The sequence below is a fragment of the Eriocheir sinensis genome, chromosome 61, assembly GCF_024679095.1.
Source record: "Eriocheir sinensis breed Jianghai 21 chromosome 61, ASM2467909v1, whole genome shotgun sequence".
NCBI lineage: Eukaryota > Metazoa > Arthropoda > Malacostraca > Decapoda > Varunidae > Eriocheir > Eriocheir sinensis.
Window position 1 is genome coordinate 7,063,387 of NC_066569.1, and position 12,163 is coordinate 7,075,549.

Genomic DNA, 12,163 nt, shown 5'->3' on the forward strand with positions numbered 1-12,163 from the left:
AACACAAGAATGGACAGAAGAGATAACACAAGAATGAACAGAAGAGATAACACAAGAATGGACAAAGAGATAACACAAGAATGGACAAAGAGATAACACAAGAATGGACAGAAGAGATAACACAAGAATGGACAGAAGAGATAACACAAGAATGGACAGAAGAGATAACACAAGAATGGACAGAAGAGATAACACAAGAATGGACAGAAGAGATAACACAAGAATGGACAGAAGAGGTAACACAAGAATGGACAGAAGAGATAACACAAGAATGAACAGAAGAGATAACACAAGAATGGACAAAGAGATAACACAAGAATGGACAGAAGAGATTACGCAAGAATGGACAGAAGAGATAACACAAGAATGGACAGAAGAGATTACGCAAGAATGGACAGAAGAGATAACACAAGAATGGACAGAAGAGATAACACAAGAATGGACAGGAGAGATTACGCAGCGCTGGAGAGATAGATAACACAGTAATGGAAAGATTAGATAACACAGTGAAGACTATGAGTTTTGTTACATGAATATTTAAAAGCTGTAAAATCATAATAGCAGTGCAGAATTATAGATGTTACAGTTTACACACACACGCGCGCGACCTCTTCCAATCAAGTGGTGCCAAAGTTCATATAAATAACCACTTACAGGATCTTTTTGGTAGCATCGCCTTGCGCTCGGTTTAGCCTTGCATGTTTTGGTCTCGTGTGGAGCTGGCTGCTTTGATGCTCCCACCTGGATGCCGCCTAAGGAACTGAATTTCTGGACTGTAGAGGAGAGAACTGCCCACCCAGAATTACATTGCCGATTACAGCTGAAAGATTTTACTGAAAACGTGTATGGCAAAGCATCTGGCGTCCAACAGGAATGGAACTGCCTCGTAACATTTATATAAGTCACGAGAAACAGATTCAGAACTTGCATGCATTAAGAATAGAACTCCCTAGTGTCAAGACCTAGGGTGGGATTACGTTAGGTAGGATTTGCTACAAGTAACGTAGCCAGTTAATAACCCACTATCGGGTAGACTAAGATTATGCTACTCTGGGCAAACCTGTGCCGACTTTCACTCACTTTGTGCTCTGAGGAGGGATAATCAAACCACAATCACTAAAATAACATTAATATTTAGAGTTAAGATCAGTTACAAAGATTCCACTTCACGAGAATAACACACATCTCTCCACAAATCCCCCAAAATACACCATCCATCACCACGCTGACACAACACACATATCTCTCCAAAAAACCCTCAACACACTCTAGTCCCTCTGTACAACACATATTCTCCCCAAATCCTCCACAAGTCACTAACCCATCACCACACACCTCCATACCCTAACTCCTCACACCAACACCGTGACCCCAGGCAGACGTCCTTACCTCTCGGCGTTCTGACCAGAAGTCTCTCCTCCGACCTCCGTCTTGCTAGGTCACACCTGTGTTTCCCCACGCCTCCAATCACCGTGACGTCACATATATTTTGGGGCGACTCGCTCCTCCGATCACAGTGACTTGACCTACATCTTTTCCTACTCCGCCTCCAACATTAATCCTTTTCTTACTCCGCCTCCAACATTAATCCTTTTCTTACTCCGCCTACAACATTAATCCTTTTCTTACTCCGCCTCCAACATTAATCCTTTTCTTACTCCGCCTCCAACATTAATCCTTTTCTTACTCCGCCTCCAACATTAATCCTTTTCTTACTCCGCCTACAACATTAATCCTTTTCTTACTCCGCCTCCAACATTAATCCTTTTCTTACTCCGCCTCCACGTGACTTGACATCAATCTTTTCTTACTCCGCCTCCAACATTAATCCTTTTCTTACTCCGCCTACAACATTAATCCTTTTCTTACTCCGCCTCCAACATTAATCCTTTTCTTACTCCGCCTCCAACATTAATCCTGTTCTACTCCGCCTCCAACATTAATCCTTTTCTTACTCCGCCTACAACATTAATCCTTTTCTTACTCCGCCTACAACATTAATCCTTTTCTTACTCCGCCTACAACATTAATCCTTTTCTTACTCCGCCTCCAACATTAATCCTTTTCTTACTCCTCCAACATTACTCCTTTTCTACTCCGCCTCCAACATTAATCCTTTTCTACTCCGCCTCCAACATTAATCCTTTTCTACTCCGCCTCCAACATTAATCCTTTTCTACTCCGCCTCCAACATTAATCCTTTTCTTACTCCGCCTCCAACATTAATCCTTTTCTTACTCCGCCTCCAACATTAATCCTTTTCTACTCCGCCTCCAACATTAATCCTTTTCTTACTCCGCCTCCAACATTAATCCTTTTCTACTCCGCCTCCAACATTAATCCTTTTCTACTCCGCCTCCAACATTAATCCTTTTCTTACTCCGCCTCCAACATTAATCCTTTTCTTACTCCGCCTCCAACATTAATCCTTTTCTTACTCCGCCTCCAACATTAATCCTTTTCTACTCCGCCTCCAACATTAATCCTTTTCTACTCCGCCTCCAACATTAATCCTTTTCTACTCCGCCTCCAACATTAATCCTTTTCTACTCCGCCTCCAACATTAATCCTTTTCTACTCCGCCTCCAACATTAATCCTTTTCTACTCCGCCTCCAACATTAATCCTTTTCCTACTCCGCCTCCAACATTAATCCTTTCCTACTCCGCCTCCAACATTAATCCTTTCCTACTCCGCCTCCAACATTAATCCTTTCCTACTCCGCCTCCAACATTAATCCTTTTCTTACTCCGCCTCCAACATTAATCCTTTTCTTACTCCGCCTCCAACATTAATCCTTTTCTTACTCCGCCTCCAACATTAATCCTTTTCTTACTCCGCCTCCAACATTAATCCTTTTCTTACTCCGCCTCCAACATTAATCCTTTTCTTACTCCGCCTCCACGTGACTTGACCTACATCTTTTCCTACTCCGCCTCCAACATTAATCCTTTTCCTACTCCGCCTCCAACATTAATCCTTTCCTACTCCGCCTCCAACATTAATCCTTTTCTTACTCCGCCTCCAACATTAATCCTTTTCTTACTCCGCCTCCACGTGACTTGACATCAATCTTTTCCTACTCCGCCTCCAACATTAATCCTTTTCTTACTCCGCCTCCACGTGACTTGACATCAATCTTTTCCTACTCCGCCTCCAACATTAACGGCCACAGTGTTAAGCCCCGTTCACACTGTGCCGACTCGGCCACGACAACCCAGCGACTTTTCCATTTGACAAGTTGGTTCCCACGCTCCAAGAAGGGGGGGGGGGGGGAGTTTTATTGGTGTCTTGGTGTCTTGCCGACTGTCTGGGACATTCGGCCAACTAGTTGCCAGCATGTCGTGTTAACCCTCACGACTCCAGACTCCCGTCACGACGTCGGCGCAGCATTCGGCAACAGTCTCAGACCTCTTTCAAGACATGCCTGACCCTTTCACATCAACAGCCAAGACCTCGTGTACCCTAGAGTCGTGGGCAGTCGTGACCCAGAGTCGGCACAGTGTGAACGGGGCTTTAGTTTTCCCCATTCCCTTCCCGTCCCCATCCCCATACACGGGACTGGGGTATGCATAAGCCGCCCCGTCCCCTTCCCATCCCCGGGACAAATATGAGGGCCAGACCAAGGCCAATCCGTACGTCATAATAATGTTGGGAGCACTTTCAAAATAATAATTACAGAAAACGAAATAAATAATGCATTTTTCACACACCATTGTATTCATCTACATTATATATCATAAAACAAAACAATTGTGTTGTTGATCTACGGGTAAATAACAAGTAACGCGGGTAAGTTAATTTATGAGACAGGTTGGTATTCATGACTGGTCACACACACCTGGGCAGCCACATAGGGGTTGCCAGGTCGTGTCATTTATGGCATTTTTGTCTTCAATCAAGGTGGTCGCCAAGAAATGCAATTTTTTATGGTATATGTTAAATATTCCCATAAAAATGTCATATTTAGTCATTAATCTGCCGTCTTTTGCCATTCTTGGGGACAATTAGATGTGAATCTTCAGGTACGTTTACAATCAAATGGAAGCACCAGAGTCTTTACAAACTAAAACAAATATATTAACTTCAGCAAAGTTTGCGATATAATATCAGTCATAAAAATATTCTGATACTTTTCAATATATGTCCTTCTATAATAACAAATAGAACACTATTTATTCATAAAATATGCGAAGGGGAGATGAAGATGTCCTGCTTTCTACCCCGCGGAGTCAACACTTTTCCGACCCCATCCGGTCCCTCACGTGGTAACGTAAAGCAACCCCAACTACATGGGGACGATTAACACTGCGGTTTATGGCCACGGGAAAGGGAAGGGAAGGGAACGGGAATGGGGAAGACTAACACTGCGGCCGTAATAGGCGCACCTAACATCACTGTAGCGTTTCCTAACTAGTAGAAGGTAATGTTATAATTGTATTTCGTAAAGAATCCTTATAACCAAAAACTAACTAAAATTATGGGTATTCTTTTTCTTGAACAGAACATTGAATAAACAACAGAACAATAATATGAAAATACGTATAGCCACCGTTGCCAGGTCATCGTACTCAGAGCACAGTATTTACCGGTTTCTGACGCCTAACTATTGGCATGAAACATCAGGATCTAACTTTTAACGATAACTATAAATTAGTTTCGTTATTGGAGCCCAGAAGACAGTTTAGGGGTAGGAAGTCGGGAAATATAATCGGCTGAGTACGACAATCTGGCAACGTTGAGGCTGTAGCTCCGAGGTCAGAGGCAGCGCGCACCCCATTTTGCGGGTGTCAGATACCTGAAATAGCATATTTTTACTGCGCAAAGCAGGTGATGTCACTTATTGTGACTTAGTGAGCTTTCATATTTATCTATTTGTGTATATTTCATGGTGGCAAAACTTTCATTACTAGTTTCATTTTCACTAGTGACACGAATATACGACTGCTTTTCACAATAGAATTTCACTCAAACAAGTGAATCAGACACCACAGAAATATTACCAGTGTGTGTATGAATGAATACAAAGATAAGCACATACTTTGTTTTAACTCTAGGATGTCTCGTGGATCATTAATAAATAAAAACAAAATATCTGGATAGGCTACTCTTTAGCCCGTTACCGGCTATGGCTGCCAAAAAAGTCCCTCCGCCAAGTTTGTACCCCACATTTGGTGATAGTTAGGTGCGCTAATTGTCTTCCTACTCCGCCTCCACCTGACTTGACATTAATCTTTTCCTACTCCGCCTCAACGTCCTTAACACTAACCTTAAAAATAACTTATATTAATATGGCATAGCATATGGGGGTGGCGCAAAGGATACAGCAATGTATAACACTATATAGCAACAGGAATAGAACGTATATGGGTGATGATTGTAACGGGGTCTGGGCGTTGGGTTAGTCGGCGTGCAGCCATACCCACTGTTCATCCTCCTTTCCGGGCTGGTCGATAAGTGGGTACCTGGGGAAAACTAGGGAAGGTAACCCGGATGTTAGATTGTGTCGGATTACTGGGTTATCCCCCACCACAGGCTCAAAGGGACAACGGGACGGAGATGAGCCGGACGGACGGATGTTCCGGACGTTACCTTATTCGACAACATTTTCTTACCTTGGCGCACAAAATAGATTATTCTAATTAGCAACATTGTCATGCTCTCGACACTTTCGTCCACAGGGTGAGGAAAGAGAAATATCGCCAAAGACACGTTTATGACGACACATAACTGATTGACTGTTACCGTTAAGTTTGTGAGGTGACGGCCCGCTTCATGCTGTCACGATGAGAAGGACAGAGGTAAAGAAACGAGGCTGTTGTCTGTAGGTGGGCTCTGTGTTTGGCAGCATCCGTGACTGGTGTGTGATGAAGCTCTGTATCAGCTGTAAAGGGTAAGCTTAAGTGGCTTGGTCAGTGCCCGCAATAGGATGATTGATATAGGTAACTGTGACGTAACCACGTTCCTTTTTTCTACTTATTTCTTGGTAAAAAAAAAATGCCTTTGCTTCCCCGTGTTAAATCACCCCTGCCTGAACTCATGATCCGCCATAAGGTTCGAGCAAAACCGTTGACAAGGAGAGCTAGACCACTCGCTGTCTTGTATATGTGCCGTTCATGCTCGCTGCCTCCTATATAGCACTCCTGCCTCAACTTGAGCTGCTGGATGTCAAATATATCAACTTCATATTAAACTTCACTCTTGGTATTAAACCTGTGTTCACGCAGAAGCACTGGGTAGGGGGAGTGAGTATGAGTATCATTTAGAGAGCCCAGGCCAAACTTTTCCTATCTACGGCTCTGGATGCGTACATCAGACAGATTCGATACTCTCCACTCCATTGACCTTGAGAACACCAAACTCGAGCTGTCACTCACGGAGACTAGATATAGCAGAGTCGCTCTTCTCCCCCAGGTCCCCTTGGGGCGCTGACTGTCTAGCGTCTGCAAATAGTTTCCAGGTGAGAGAGAGAGATTTACATAGATTTACATAGAAAATCAGACCACACAGACCCCATGATCCAGACTTGGTGGTCTGTCCTTAAACCTAAGTGATTTTACATTAATCAGAAGACTCCAAAACGTTGCACTTCTACTCTAGTTGATATTAAGTTGAAGGAAGTGACGGTCGAGCTTATTTTTGAAGGAGTCAATCGTGTTACACTGGACCACTGATGGTGGAAGCTTATTCCATTCTCGCACTACAACGTTGGTGAAGAAAAATTTTGTGCAGTCTGAATTTACTTGTCTACATCTGAGTTTTACGCCATTGTTCCTCGTGCGCAGACTGTCATCGATCATAAACAATGTTGATCTGTCTACATTCGTGAAACCATTAAGTATTTTAAAACATTCGATCAGTTTTCCTCGGAGGCGACGTTTCTCAAGAGAGAACATATTAAGGGTAGAAAGCCTTTCTTCGTAGGATTTGTTGCGCAAGGAAGGGATCATTTTCGTTGCCCGACGCTGAACACCTTCTAATTTAGCAATATCCTTTGCATGGTGGGGGGACCAAAACTGTACCGCATATTCCAAGTGGGGTCTGACTAAACTGTTGTAGAGCGGGAGTATTACATCTTTATTCTTGAATACAAAGTTTCTTTTAATGAAGCCCAACATTCTGTTCGCTTTATTTGCTGCATCGATGCATTGCTGTGAGAATTTGAGGTTTGACGCGATTTTGACCCCCAAGTCTTTGACGCATTGAACGCTTTTGAGTTTAACGCCGCGCATTTCGTATTCGAAGTTCTTATTCCTCGTTCCAACTTGAAGGACCTGGCACTTGTCTACGTTAAGGGCATCTCCCATCTATCCGACCAAGCTGAAATTTTGTGCAAATCCTCTTGGAGGCTTTGCCTGTCTTCGTCAGTGAGAACCGAGTTACCAATCTTTGTGTCGTCTGCAAATTTACTAATGCGGTTATTGAGTCCAACATCCACGTCGTTGATGTAAATAATGAAGAGCACTGGGCCAAGGACCGAGCCCTGAGGGACGCCACTAGTGACAGGCGCCCACTCTGAGTTAAATCCGTCAATCACTACTCTTTGTTGTCTGTTGCTCAACCAATTCGCGATCCATTGGTTTACTTGACCGTCAATACCTATTTGCTTTAATTTGTAAAGTAATTTATGATGCGGGACTTTATCAAACGCTTTCTGGAAATCAAGATAGACTACGTCCAGTGATTTGGTTACGTCATAAACAGTGAAGAGGTCGTTATAAAAGGTTAATAGGTTTGATAGGCAGGATCTTTTGTTTCGGAAGCCATGTTGTGAGTCCCCAATCAATGAGTGGCTTTCAAGGTAACTCACAATTTTGTCTCTAATTATGCCCTCAAGTAGCTTACGTACAACCGAAGTTAGACTAATGGGCCTGTAATTACCTGGTACTTTTTTGTCTCCTTTCTTGAAAATCGGTGTCATGTTAGCCTTTTTCCAATCTGAAGGGACGATGCCTTGTCGCAAGGACATATTGAATACGGTTGTGAGGGAGGAGAGTATTTCGAGAGAGAGAGAGAGAGAGAGAGAGAGAGAGAGAGAGAGAGAGAGAGAGAGAGAGAGAGAGAGAGAGAGACTTGGTTGTTCCAGTCCGCAGTAGTCACCAGCGTTTGTGTCACAGGGTGCAGTCAAAGCCGTCAATTACTATCAGCCATATAATCGCTAGACGGCCTTGGTACAGTGTGCATGCTTCAGTCCTTGACGAACTTGTCTAATGAATACTTCTTGCCTCGGCTGGGTCGTGTCTAACAAATTGGTTTAGACCGTTTTGTCAGAAGAATTTCTCCTCATGAAATTGAAACATGAGAGTGTGTTTAGTGAGACGGGTTTGTTGGAGGTTTCGAGAATGTTCTTTAGTATCCTGTTCCTCCTTGTTCATGTGTGTGTGTGTGTGTGTGTGTGTGAGAGAGAGAGAGAGAGAGAGAGAGAGAGAGAAGGTTTGGCCATGTAAATATTTTCATTTTGATAAGATAGTCTCAAGTTAACACACACACACACACACAAACACACACACACAGCAGGACGCACAAATATACACCCGTCAAGCCTATTTCCCTTCGAGGTGCCAGGGCGTGTTAAAGCTGATGGACTCGCCGGCCGCCTGCAACCCTAACTCTGCCACACCTACACGGCCACTCGACCTGCTAGCAACGTTACCAGCGTTACCAGACGTAGCTCATCATATTGTTCGGTTTTTGACCCGTAAATATATTAGAAAAGACCGATAGTTTACGGTTTTGACGCGAACTTTGAGTGGATAGTGTTAGTGGTGCGGCTACGGCAGTTTTGTGGGTCTGAAAGTGATATATTTAACGTTAGGAGAACGAGAATCTGGTAACGCTGCCTGCAATGTCTCCCTCTCAACCCCACTTCCCAGGCTTCTCTTCAGTGTTGCTCGGGACGCGGTAGAGTATGGGTGTATGCGCGCCTCTGTCCCGTAGCTTTTTTTTTTTTTCCGAGTCAGGCCAGGTTTATTCAGTACCCGCTGATGAGGTTAGCAGATGTTCAGAGAGAAAGTTAGAAACCGTGGATATGGATAATGGCCTATGTTTGCTGTTATTCTTTTTTCTTATCTATTTTTTTCTTTTTCAAATACATAACAAAGTTGTCTTATAGGGCAAATAAAAGGGATAGAGTAAAATGCATACTTCCAACTTAGGCACGTGTTGACAAAACTAACTTAGCTTCTGACTGTGGGAGATGCGGTACCGCTGCGGGAGGGTTGGCAGCACTGCATGGCTAGTAGTGAGGGGAGGAGAGTTAATTGTGCTTCCAAGAGGATGGAAGGGCTGGTAATTCAAATCGTATCAAACCAACAGACAATCAAGACAAGTGTTTACCTGCTTTTCTTTTTTTTAGGTGGTGCCTCTAGCGCCGGTTGAGTCTCTCCAGGGGCCTCTTGGACGGCTCCAGCTCGTTAGTGGCGCAGGCGAATTTTATTTATAGTGGCTGCCGTGAGATATGACTAAAGGGATATGAAATGCAAGTTTTATTTTCTATCACTCACTGACATACATTTCACAGTCCAACACAGTGACTTTGTAATCGCCCGAACTAAAATATTCAATCTTCTGTACTCCATAATGGTTAGATTTTCGATGCGAGACCAGATACGCAAGAGGTTTCCTGTATAGTTTCCTCATTTCAGTATGAACACAAAACATTAAATAAGGAATTTTCGAAGTCTTGAGTATTGGTTTGGGGGCTTACTAACTCATCATGTCGAACTGTGAAAGTGGCCCATAGTATAAAGGAGCAAGAACTTCCGAGCCAACCAAACTTGGAGAATACTCTAGATCAAAATTCTGTGTTCGATTATTCTGATATGAAATGTAAGTGTTATTCTGTACCACTCACTGGCAGATTTACATTGGGATTTAATTATAATTGACAGGTAAATGAGCAAGAACCTCCCAGTCGAATAAACTTAAGGAGAACAGTCTAAATCAAAATTGTCTCCGCTTTTTCTGATATGAAATGTGTTATTTTCTACCATTAACTGACGTTACATTTCCATTGGGATAGAATAGAAGGTATAGAAAGAAGTAATAAGAACCTCCCAGTCGACTAAACTTTAGGAGACCACTAATTCATTTTCCGTATCCTCTTGTTCTGATACGAAGTGCAAGATTGTTATATTGTAAATACCTCTGACTTGCTAATAAGATGAGTAAGAACCCACACTCGAGTAATAAGTAAGAAAAGATTTACTAATAATCACACCCAAGCTTTCTTGCTGTGGTAGGACATGCAAGGGTGTTATTTTTGTACCTTTGACATTTATATCGTCCGTTCCAACGACTTTGACAAAATGTGGCAAGACATGGCAAGAGCTTCCACATAACTCTCTCTCTCTCTCTCTCTCTCTCTCTCTCTCTCTCTCTCTCTCTCTCAGCATTTTTCAAACACGCTCAACATTTTTTTTTAGACATGATTCTTAAAAAGACGGTTCAATAATAACTTTTTTTAAACACCATCACGATGATATAACGCAGCTGCGCGGTTTAGTCTCTGCCGTCTGGATGTGTTGATTAAAACTAATAGAAGTAAATGAAAGAAGGTGTTGCCACGAAGTGATCATCGCTTTGTCAGACTCGCTAGAGCGGCATATTGTGAGTCAGCAAGGCGATGGTGGAGTAAGAGCCTTCTGTCCGACAAGTATAGAAATAAAAACTTTCTATTCGACACATAAATGAGTGAAAACCTTCTATTCGACACATAAAGGAGTGAAAACCTATTCGACACCTAAAGGAGTAAGAACCTTCTATTCGACACTTAAATGAATAAGACCATTCTATTTGACACCTAAAGGAGTAAGAACCTTCTATTCGAGACTTAAGGGAATAAGACCATTCTATTTGACACCTAAAGGAGTAAAAACCTTCCATTCGACACTTAAAGGAATAAGACCATTCTATTTGACACCTAAAGGAGTAAGAACCTTCTATTCAACACTTAAAGGAATAAGACCATTCTATTTGACACCTAAAGGAGTAAGAACCTTATATTCGACACCCAAAGGAGTAAACCTTCTATTCGACACATAAAGGAGTAAGAACCTTCTGTTCGACACATAAAGGAGTAAGAACCGTCTATTCGACACAGAAAGGAGTAAGAACCTTCTATTCGACACATAAAGGAGTAAGAACCTTCTATTCGACACATAAAGGAGAAAGAACCTTCTATTCGACGCTTAAAGGAGTAAGAACCTATTTGACATATAAAGGAGTAAGAACCGTCTATTCGACACATAAAGGAGTAAGAACTTTCTATTCGACGTAATAAGGAGTAAGAACCTTCTATTCGACGTAATAAAGGAGTAGGAACCTTCAGTTCGACACTGTAAAAGAGTAGGAACCTTCAAGTCGACACAGTAAAGGAATAAGTAGTTTCGACTCGACACAGTAAAGGAGTAAGAACCTTCGACTCGATACTGTAAAGGAGTAGGAACCTTCAAATCGACACAGTGAAGGAATACAAACCTTCATTTCGACTTTATAAAGGAATAAGAACCTTAAGTTCGACGTTATAAAGGATTAAGAACCTTCTATTAGACTCAAAGAAGTAAGAAGCTCTCAGTTGACACAAAAAGGAATAAGAACCTACCAATCAACATACAAAGGAATAAGAACCACCCATTCGATACACAAAGGAATAAGAACTTTCCAATTGACACACAAAGGAATAATAACCTTTTATTCGACCTAAAGGAATAAGAACCTCCCAGTCGACATATGAAGGATTAAGAACCTCCCAGTCAACATGTAAAAGAATAAAAACCTCCCAGTCGACATGTAAAGGAGTAAGAACCACCTAGTCAACATATGAAGGAATAAGAACCTCCCAGTCAACACGTTAATGAAAAAGAACGTCCCAGTCAATATATAAGAACCTCCCAGTTGACACGTTAAGGAAAAACAACGTCCCAATTGTCACACAAAGGAATAAGAACCTTCTATTCGACACGTAAAGGAATAAAAACCTTCAGTCAACACCCAGAATAGAAAGCTCCGGTATGAACTAGCTTTACATTTTCCTCCCCTCCCTCATCACCTCTCAGTGCAGCGTTGCCAATCCTTTCGTAATGGTGTCACGTCCTCCATACTGCACGATATAGTCCTCTCTTTAGTACATGTGTAACCAAGGAGATTCTTCCTTCCCGCCTCTA